We start from the raw sequence: 10,780 nt of genomic DNA on the forward strand, positions 1-10,780 counted from the left end.
GGCACGCTACACTTGTTAATGAGTCTGAGGCGAATTAATAATAATTTTGTAAAAAAAAATACAACTTAACGACTATAACTTATATTTATTTAAAGAGAGGATCGATTTGACGACGTTTATTTTATACATAGAGAATAAGATGCAAAAAACAGGGCTAAAATATTATAAAAAGTTAAACGCTTAATACAAATTTTTAAAATTATTAAAAAACCTTTTATCGTTTTTTTAAAGGTTTTGACCCAGTTTTTATCTCAGTAAATGTCTCAGTGTAACAAATTGTACTATCATTGTTTAATCCCATACAATCAGCCCGTAAATATTTGTGAGCAACCACAAATAAAGTTTAAGAAAACTTTACCCAACTGGGCAAAGAATAGCTTTTCTACGAGTATAAAATTGGAAACCGTTTGGAGTGAGACGTAGTAAAACAGTCACCCAGTCACCATGCAGTTCTCCGTTTTCTTGATGACCATCTTGGTTGCCGTGCTAATAGTGCTCAGCCCTCCGACCACTGAGGCCATCGATATAAGACCGTATATCGAATGCCTTTTGCGGAATTCACTGTGCCCGTGGGGTAACCCAGCCACCACTGGAACCACATAATAAGAAAGTTCCATTGTTGACTCAACGCGCCTCTTGATAAAACTCACTGGACATATAAAATGTACATATATAATGAATATATGTATTCTTTTGTATTAAAATATAGAATTTGTTTCAGAGAATACTATTTAGTTTTGACAATCAGGGTATACTTTTTATCTTCATAACATACTAGAATTTTAATTTTAAAACATCTTGATGGCCTATATTTAAAAAATGATGTCTAAATATATTTCAGAGTTAAAGTGTTGAAGTACACTTGACCTTAAACTATCCTATTATTCTCTTTTTATTCTCTCTTTATCAGACAAAAGCAAAAATAATATATATCCCTTGTGTCAGAACCATAATAAGAATCGCAATTTCAAAGCCATATCTTAGCTAAAAATCGCACTAGCCTCAAAAAACAACGCACGCGAAAGTCGTTTAAAGAGGAACTTACAAGTCTTTCAATTATATTTTATGTGGATTTTTATGGTTTGTTTCTCGGCACAGGCACATGATTGGCTTCGATTGTAACTAAATCCGTTGATTGCCTGATTTCGACCTTGAAGTGAAACTCGGTCCATATTTATGTGTTTATTATCCGACACGAGGGAAACATTTCGATGCATACTTTCTGGCAGGCTGGCCAATGAAATTGCGGAACCGGAAACAACTAACGGCGCACTAGTGTTTGCTTAATTCCGTTTGTGTCTCATTTTATGGATGTATTTTATATGACCGATACTGTATGGCCAAAAGTGTTTATGATCCACGGCCAGGGGAGGGACATCAAACACTGTTTTCGTGTTGACAATGTCTGACGTAAACAGGACACTTTCCGAAATTGTTTACGAGTGGAATTGATAGGGCTGTGTAACCGATTAGGAGGCCGCTCGAAAGTCAATCAGAATCACTCAAATGATGCGTATCCAACACGCAAAAATGATGACGACATGTCAGGGGGCATCATGTACATATAATAAATACTGAGGCGGAAGCCCATGGGAGTGCATAAATTTCGACTCGGCATCGCTGAGTTATCGCCATCATTTGCACAATAAATGACAATATTTTGCAACAGCAATGGCATTTCAAGTTGGGCACCAATAATCTGCTGCCGCCATGACAACGATTTATCTCTATATGCCAGTGTTTCGATTTGATTTCGTTCGTAAATTGGCCGAGGGTGTCAGCATGCGATTTAAGGTTGAAAAAATCAGTTTGCCGGAATCTTTAAGAACCATTTAGCAGCCACACGCCAGCGCCAAGGTCGCACAATTGACTCGTCTGGCCCGACCAACTATTAATGCATTGTACGGGCGCCCAATTGAGACGAGATAATGAACATCGGGCCGAATCAAGCAGACGGCCAACTTCTGGAACTGTAACAGCTGCAGGCGTCCAAATTGGCCATCCGACGGGAGTCGGTTACCAATGCAAGCCATCTCATTTGGCCTTTGTCTATGCCCCTGTGTGCCATAAAGTTGGCCCACTCACTGGCAAAAGTCGGCACTCGAAGGAAATATGAGAGCCAGTTCTCTCTTAAATGTGGCTTTTGATATAAGCATAACCAAAAGTCCTCTAACTCACAATTCTGCTTAATTTTAAGCCCAAGAGTTTTAAATTCTTCTCCAAAATGTAATGCAATTTATGCATAAGATACGCTTCCTTAACATAATTGAATAAAAGATTTTAAACTTATAAACATTTAAGTACTAACACATTAAAAAAGTTTTAATATTTTTAAATTTTCTTTTATAATTAAGTTCTTTATATAGTATAATACGAATTTAAGAGCTAACTAAACTTCTGGTAAATGCATTCAAAAAATAATTGAAAGAAAATATTGACTTATAAAGGTATCGTAAAATTACTCAACAACATGTTCTTAAATTTTAGATATTTTTTATAGTTCATATAAGAGTGAAATCTACTGAAACCTATAATTTTTTTACAAAGTGATATATTTATATTTATACTTTAACTCAATTTTATTAATTATCTCTATTTTTGTTTTATTTTCTAATATTTTAAAAGCTGTATTTTTCACACAGAAAGATTCAAATATTAGTAGTGAAATGTTTCCACTTTAAAGGATAGTTTATTTTATTTTCTGAATATCTTAAAAGGTTTTTCCCAGTGAATGAATAGTTGGCCCTGGGCCAAGCAAACTTATTTGCCTCTTCAAACAGCAAAGGGGCGCAAAGCAAGTCATTTGTAATCAAAATAAAAGCAACTTTAAATTAAACGCTTTGCCATTTAAATTCACTAGAACTCAGACAGGCATACATCTATGTTTAAGGCTTAGTTACAAGCGATTTCATTTTATATTTATCGAAAGCTGTTCAACTAATTTCTGTACATCTTTTTAATATCTGTGACAGTAACAGCTGTGTTTCCCAGACAAACAGAGAATCAAAGCGGCACACTGAATAATTCAGATCGTGATTACCATTCATATGCACTCACATGCTGGTCGGTCAATAAAAAATAATTGCCTACCCCCCGAAATACCATTAAATCCTGGTGTCCGTAGACACAAAAAAGTGCAGAGATGACAGGACTGTCATTCTCACGTTTAAGTGTTTACTTTGGCTATCTTACATCTGAAATGACAGTCGTATGGAATATTTTCCCAATTTCCTGCCGGGACACTTTTATGACCGCAAAACCTGTTGAAGCGTACTCCGATGGCTTAAGAATAAAGTAAATTAATTGGCGACCTGGCGGAATTACTTCATTAGCTGCTAATTGAATTGCCTGTCTGCTGAATGGTGCTGTGGGAAATCAACCGGAATTTCACCGACCGGTTGGGCTCTCGACATGATTAATATTGCATTTTGTCAGTGGCGAGACAAAAAACAGACCCACTTGGATGGATGGACCCGCAGACTTTGGGGTCCATGAAAGGAAAGGCAAAACGAAGGACCTGAGAAGACAGGATGTACCCTCGTTTATGTTGTATGAATAGAGTCTACTTTTCCGGTCCGTCTCCTTCACCCCGGCTATTAATCTCAATTTCAACGGCAAACATTCAATCAACCCAAAGGCAGGGTGCAAGCGGCTTTCGTAATTAAAGGCACATTAAACGCTCGTTAAAATTAAAGTGCCACTTAAGGCCCGGTTCGGAAATATCTGCATCGTTTCCATGGATCCTCCTCCATTACAGCCAACTTGCGACACTTAATGGACTACACAAATCGAGAACTATCGGCAGTATTGAACGCAATTAAAGCGGAAAAAGCGATTAAATGGAGCGTGGAAAAGTGGCTTCGGCATATTTTTGTTCCTCAGAGCCGAGGAACTTGGCAAAGTACTTTAATTTCAAAAACCACCTTATTAAAATTAAGGTAGAAAATACTTATACCTATTTAATAACATTCTTTATTACTATTATCCCTTATATCATAAAATAATACAAATAATCTATAGTATATATAGAACTAAGAACTGGATCATCCCTCGTGATAAATATTCCCTTGGCATAAAGAAGAAAATAAATTATACCATGTTGATTTTAATGTTTTTGTTGAACAGCTTTGTTTATCCATAAACCAGTTGGTTTATTTATATAATTTAGGAATTTGTTAAAGTGCCTGTGTGTGTATGGCTCAACTCAAACAGAACTAAAAGCCATAACAATTTAAATTTACCAATCGAAAAACAATTAAGCTCTTAAGTCTAGTGGTGCAGAGAGATACACATAAATACTATACTTGCATAGATTTAAGGCAACGAAAATCCAATTGAAAATATTCGAGAATTGTTCACAATTTTTGGTATTCGAGTAGTTGTTGGCAAAATCACTTGATGGGATTGTAGTTGAATGCAGATTACGGCTCTGAGTATCGTCCTGATGCCACTACCCGTACATATCTGCCTGATCCTTGTTGGGAATCAACCAAAAAAAAGTGCATAAAATTTATTCTGGCTTGTCGCTGGCCATAAAATTGTTGGTAAAGAAGTGCCATAAAGCCTTTAATGGCGCGACTGTCTGTAATTAAAATCCCACACGCGCTGTCGCTCTCATTCTCCTTCGGCATGGGCATGCATGGCGTATACGTGATGTGAGTGAACTCCAAGCCGATGCGACTTTAAAATGCAGTTCAAGTGCCATAATTAAATTGTAAACGTTTTTTGTTGGCCCCCATTCTGGTTCCTTTTGGTTTTTTGTTAGTTTCGCTATTTACATGGCAGCTCGGAACATTGTCTGTGGCCGGAATATGACTCCTGATTTATGGCCATTTGTTTTTCGCTTACCAAACAGGCTCATAAATACACAAAAAATGCCAAAACAAATAGCAAATAGTCGGTAACAAATGGCGCTGGCCTAAATGGGGGGGAAAGTTGATACAGCTTATGTTATGCAAATGCCAAAATATCAAAGGGACACGAAGTTACTAGCTAATTTAACAGCATTGCAATCATTGCGAAACTTGGTTCGTGCGCACGATGCGTATACTTAATTTGCCTGTGGTAAATAATGGCAAAGCCATTGCATTTGGATTTCGTGATTTCGCAGAGCAATATCCGTTAACGCTTTTCCCTTTGCATTCGCTTCTTTATGCCATGCGCCGAGCATTTGCCTTGGCCCGGCCTGAACCGAGTCGGACACCCGATAAGCTGCGTTTATTGGAAAAGTTTCGATGCCCATGGCTGGGGTGCCGCTTCGACACTGATTTGAATTTATATCCCAACAAATTGTGCGGCATTTGCCACTGCGCTAGTTGCATTTTAATTAGATGCCAGATGCCAGCCAGTCTGAGTGCAATTAAAACTTATAAAATATCACACTAACCGAAAACTTTTCAAATTACAACTATAATATTTTTAATGTATTCAAAAGTAGTGTAAACTAATTCTTTACAAATTTACTCGTTTTTATTATAACGTTGCACATTTATTTTCATAAATATTTTACAGGAGTGAGTAGTTATGAAGATGCTAGGAAACATCATATATTTTAACATGCTGGTTGTAGCTTTTAATTGCCCTAAATACATATATTCTAAATATTTTATAGTTTGCTAAAAAAACAGATGCAAGATCCCTTCCTCGATTGCACCTATTGAATTTTGAAGCAGAAAGCCCTTCAACAATTGTTCCCCATAACAAAAGGTATAATATAAAATAGGAAATATACTTAAATAAAATATGAAAACCATACACAATGGGTTGGAATCTTGAATGTTTAATATCGTGCGCTTATAAAGGCTTAATTTTATCGATAAAACCAAACAAATCTATTTTTCCCGAGTGGAAAACAAACGTCAGAACTGGTAGATTAACAGCTTTGGACTGGCCACAATGTGACATCTTCTGGTCACGCCTGTCCAAGCTGGCTGACAATTGTGGTGGGCGCTCCATTTACGCAAAATTCATTAACATTTACACTCACTTCATTTTTAATGAACTGACAAATCTGTGCGGCTTCCCCGACCTCTCGCCAGACCATAAATATAAATCCGCGCACACACGCAAATTTCGTCGCGGTCACATAAATCTTATTCCAAAAAATTACACAGAAATTACCCATGCGTATTTATATGCAAATTAAGATGTTTACAATATTCCCGATGGCTACACTTTGATCTGGGCCAAAAAATGCGATGCGATACTCGAAGGCGTTTGCTACGCTGCCGGCAAACAATGAATCATAATTTTATTTTATTGACGAATGAGGTATTTGACTCTTGCGACGGCAGCGCCGTCTGTGATTCCCGTTCCACGTAAAGAATCGGAAAACAAGCATTTAAATATAGGACTGCACAACACAATTATGCTAGACTGTTTTTCAAGTGGCACTGCGAATGCTCTTCAAATAATTGAGGGGTGTACTAAGCCTAATGCTATTCAAAATTTACACACATTTTTTCAGATCCATAACAAGCTATAATAAATTTTGTTGTGACCTCTTTAAAGGAATCTGATTTAAGAAAAGTTAAAATAATTTAAGTAAATGCAGGTAAGACGTTGTTAATTAATAAAAATAAAGTTCTAAATTCCAAAAAAGTAAAGAATACTGAATAGAGAATTATTTGCAAAATTTAAATAAAAATCGCCATTTTAAAATTTATGCCAAATTCTTTTTTGAGTGTAGAAAGCACTTTAATGAAGAAACTTAAATTTGATTAAAGTAAACATTAAAATAACATGATTTAACAAACGCCACTTAAAATTCAACGAGAACGCTTAAATTAATTTCTGTTTATATATTGTTAGTCATAAAATTCTCAAAACTGATAAAACATTCCACCTAATTAATCTCATCATTGATATATATTTTGCTTGATATCTCCCAGCGAGCAAACCCACCGTGCTAATGGCGCCTCCCGTAGTCGAGTAAACGGTTCGCGGATTGAGTAGACTTAACAACTTGTTTTCCGTGTCGGCGTAAATCAAATGCCACTTTGTTGTGCTGCTCATTCCGCTTTTAGGATGGGGGGAAGTCAATCAAAATATTATTGTATATCGTACAAATGGAAACCGTCGGCGAAGCCGTCACTCTTTGCTCTCACGCACACACTCGCAACGTGTGGTGCAGCGAAAGGGATCACAATGAGCAGCACCACCCATAAAGCACCACCCACCGCCCACTCAACCACCCAACCACCCATCCACCTCCCACCCTTGTGCCATATAAATGAGCTCCAAGTGCCGAGTGTGTGCGTACTATGAGTATGAGCTGATGTTTTTCATGGCTTGTTTACAATTAATTAGGATTGTTATGCCGCCATTCGATTCAATAATTTCTTTGTGCTAGGCGGTATTTTTTAACAGCCAGTCATAAATTTGCGGTCTTGTTTTGGTAGCGAGCATTAAAATCCGGAATCCGACTGCATTTATGGCCAACGTCATGACCAAGTCTTTGCCTTTGATTTTTCATTGATCCGTTCATTTATTTTCCTTAAAATGCATTATAAATTGCTATGATCTTAAATGAAATCGAGCAATTCTGGTGAATTTGGAGAACGTAAGTTCATTGAATTACCTTTTTTAGAATTTTTTGCTCACGTAATTGGTATTTTTAGATATTATTCTTCAAAAAAATAGGATATAATAACGATTTCATCGCAAAGGTAACTAATTTATACAAAAATTCATAGACGTTCTATTGTTCTATTTTAATATTATTTTTACTAAAATGCACTCACTGCCTGTTTAATTAAACATCTGATCAAGGAATCATTATCATATCAAATACTAATTATATGCTAACTTCAAAATAACCGGTTGCCGGCAATTCTTTGGGCGTGTTTATTAATATTTTGCAAATCCATTGATGGTGGACCAAGATAAACCAGAATCGTAGACCTGCCCTTGATGATTTCACGCCGATTGGTTAATGGAATTATACCGACTTCTTGCTATTTAATATTTATGTATGCCTGAAACTTAAAATATAAACATAAGCTGACCATAAAAAATGCATTGGCTGACAGTTTTAGACCTTAAGACCCATGTTTATGTGTCATGCATCATAATTATAGCTGCTGTCATCTATTTTTATTTCAGTCGAATATGAACTGCGACAGGGTCGCACGCCTTTTATAAAATGATACGGAATATATTAAATGCAAACAAAATGTATATGTATGAATAACTGATAGCTCGTGCCATTTGATGAGCTGAATTTTGCATTTTGTTAAGAATTATTTACTGTACTTGAGAGTTTGCTGTTTAACATCGAAAGCTTTTAAAAATGTATATTAACGAATTCCTGATTTTATCAGAAAACTAGTTTTGAAATCGATCCCAACTGTTTATATTGAATATATTTATATGGGTTTTCAGGGAGGGGTTATAAAGTTATAAACGAGAAGATGCTTAACAAAATTAAAAAAGTTATTAGTCAGTGTCTAGTAGTAGTATATTTTTTTGAGGAAATATTTACAAAGGAATGTAATATATTAAAATAAGTGTTAGAAATAATTTAACGACCATACGAATTTAATGATTTCTTTTTTCCGGAAGCAAGTGTGGGTGATTTAGCATTAAAGTCGTCGCCTGGGAAAGGACGAGTCAGCGATTGAATTGCAGTTTACTTGGTGTTTTGGCAATTCAACCATATTGAGCTGCTGCCTCGTGTCAAAACCAATGAAATTTGCTTTTATGAGTACACTCCTACGGGGAGTAACTACGTGCGAAATGCTCAGAACAATGCCATGCGACAACGCCCACAGCAAACAACAGCTACAAAACCAAGAAACCAGATCTGTGTTCAGAGTTAAAGGATGAAAAGGTTTGGGATGGTACTAAGCAAACGCATAAATTAAGCACACACAGCGGCCAGTCGAAAAGTCAAGGATATCAACTATCATATCACCAGCACAATTCCCAAATGGAATCATCAATCCGTACGTGCCAAGTGGATCCGGCCACACAGGCATCTTTTCTATAATAAGGGGATGCGATAGAAAAAAAACTGGGTCGGTCTATATATATAATCCCAAACGCACTGTCCGATGTGTTTGGGGTTCCAGATGCATTGGGGTGGCCCTGAAAACTACCTTTTGGCACTCATTAGGTGCCTTAAAAGTAAGTTGCTAATGGGTTTAAATAGATTTAAGATAGTTATTTATACATTTATATCATTTAATTCAATTAACCATCTCAAAACGAAATACTTTTCATTTAGAATAAAAAATAAATTAGCAAGCTGATATAGCAAAGATTATAATTTAAGGTCTACTATCTATCTATCTATGGGTATGCAAAATGTTGGTTTACAAACCCAAAAATATTTACATCAGATAGTGCTTTATAAAAAGTATCTTAAATTCCTATGATAAGCAATGGTGGCTCACCCTAGTCAGCCTTGTGGATTTTTCAGTATTTTCACTTGTTTGGACTCATTAAAGATACTCGACATCCCCTCGGTTTCCCCTCCTAATTGCAACATGTGCGCCTGGTTGGGCAGGCTCCTAATTAATAGAGTGTTATGCAAAGCAATCAGGGGGGTTAAGTGGTTGGCGTTCAAGCGATTTTGCAGATCATAAATTCCATTCCATTTTTCCACCACAAATTGATGGCCGCGGAAAGTAGGCAACGATATTTCACGGCTTGATTGGTTCGGCACGCCCACCTCATATGAGGGGGTTCGTATATATAGGGATGCCTATGTAGGGCTTAGGGAATCTGGCACATCGTCCATTTGAATTGCTAACATGGCTCATACATATAAATGAAATTGAGAGTTTATTGCATGGTCACTGGGATCGGTTTGGCTTCATTTCGCCAGCCAGCCATCGCCTCTTTGCACCGAATTGCTTATTTATCCCATATTTATGCGTTATGACGGTCGCAGGCACACACTGCGTATGCGTGATATGAACAAAGGCGCATCGGGGAATTTAAAATGGGTGTGCTCTGCTCAGCTCAGAGAAAGGCTTTTAGGCTGCCCCGTAAATTGAATGCTCCAATTGCTTTCAGTCTACTATCCATCGAGACAAGTGATAGTAAATTTGCACAAAATGAAACCCACTCAAATTTATTGTGCGGTTGTGCCAAAGTAATGGTTATCTACGAGTTTATTTTTTTGTTCTTCTACCATGTGTGTTCTTGGTTTATTTTTGTTGTGCGCATAAAAATGATGAAGTTCATCGAAACTATTTGACAGCCTTTGACTTTTATGTCGCATAAATGTTGGTGGCCCATTGATGGAAAAGGGTCCCGACCCAGACAAACAGACGCAGAAAGTTGTTTCGGTCGCCGGCCATAAAAAGTGGAGCGCCTGGGCGTGTGTTACGGATTAGCATCTTGTATCTGGCATTAAGGAGTTGTCAATATTGTCTAAACACCAGGAATAGAACATCAAGCAAATTTGCCTGTCCATCAGTTTAGAAGATATATGAATTAGTTTGTTATTGGTAAGGTTATCATATTTGAATATTTAAGGTAACTTGCCATAAAATAAAGAAACTGTTAATGTCTTTAAAAAATTCTTTGTGTTTAAATTGCATCAATTAAAAATTTGGGTACTATAGTAAAATTAGCAGAAACCTTTTTCAGATGTAACTACCAATAAAGTTACATCTGAAAAAAAGTTTCGGTATTCGGAGAAAATAATATAAAACATTTTACGCTCCTAAGGTTTCTGCAGATTTTGCTATAGTACCCAAGTTTTTAATTGATGCAATTTAAACACGATATTTTCCATGTTATCCTGCCATTTCAAGGATTTTTTCAGAGA

This window comes from Drosophila subpulchrella, chromosome 3R (genome assembly GCF_014743375.2).
Source record: "Drosophila subpulchrella strain 33 F10 #4 breed RU33 chromosome 3R, RU_Dsub_v1.1 Primary Assembly, whole genome shotgun sequence".
Taxonomy (NCBI): Eukaryota; Metazoa; Arthropoda; class Insecta; order Diptera; family Drosophilidae; genus Drosophila; species Drosophila subpulchrella.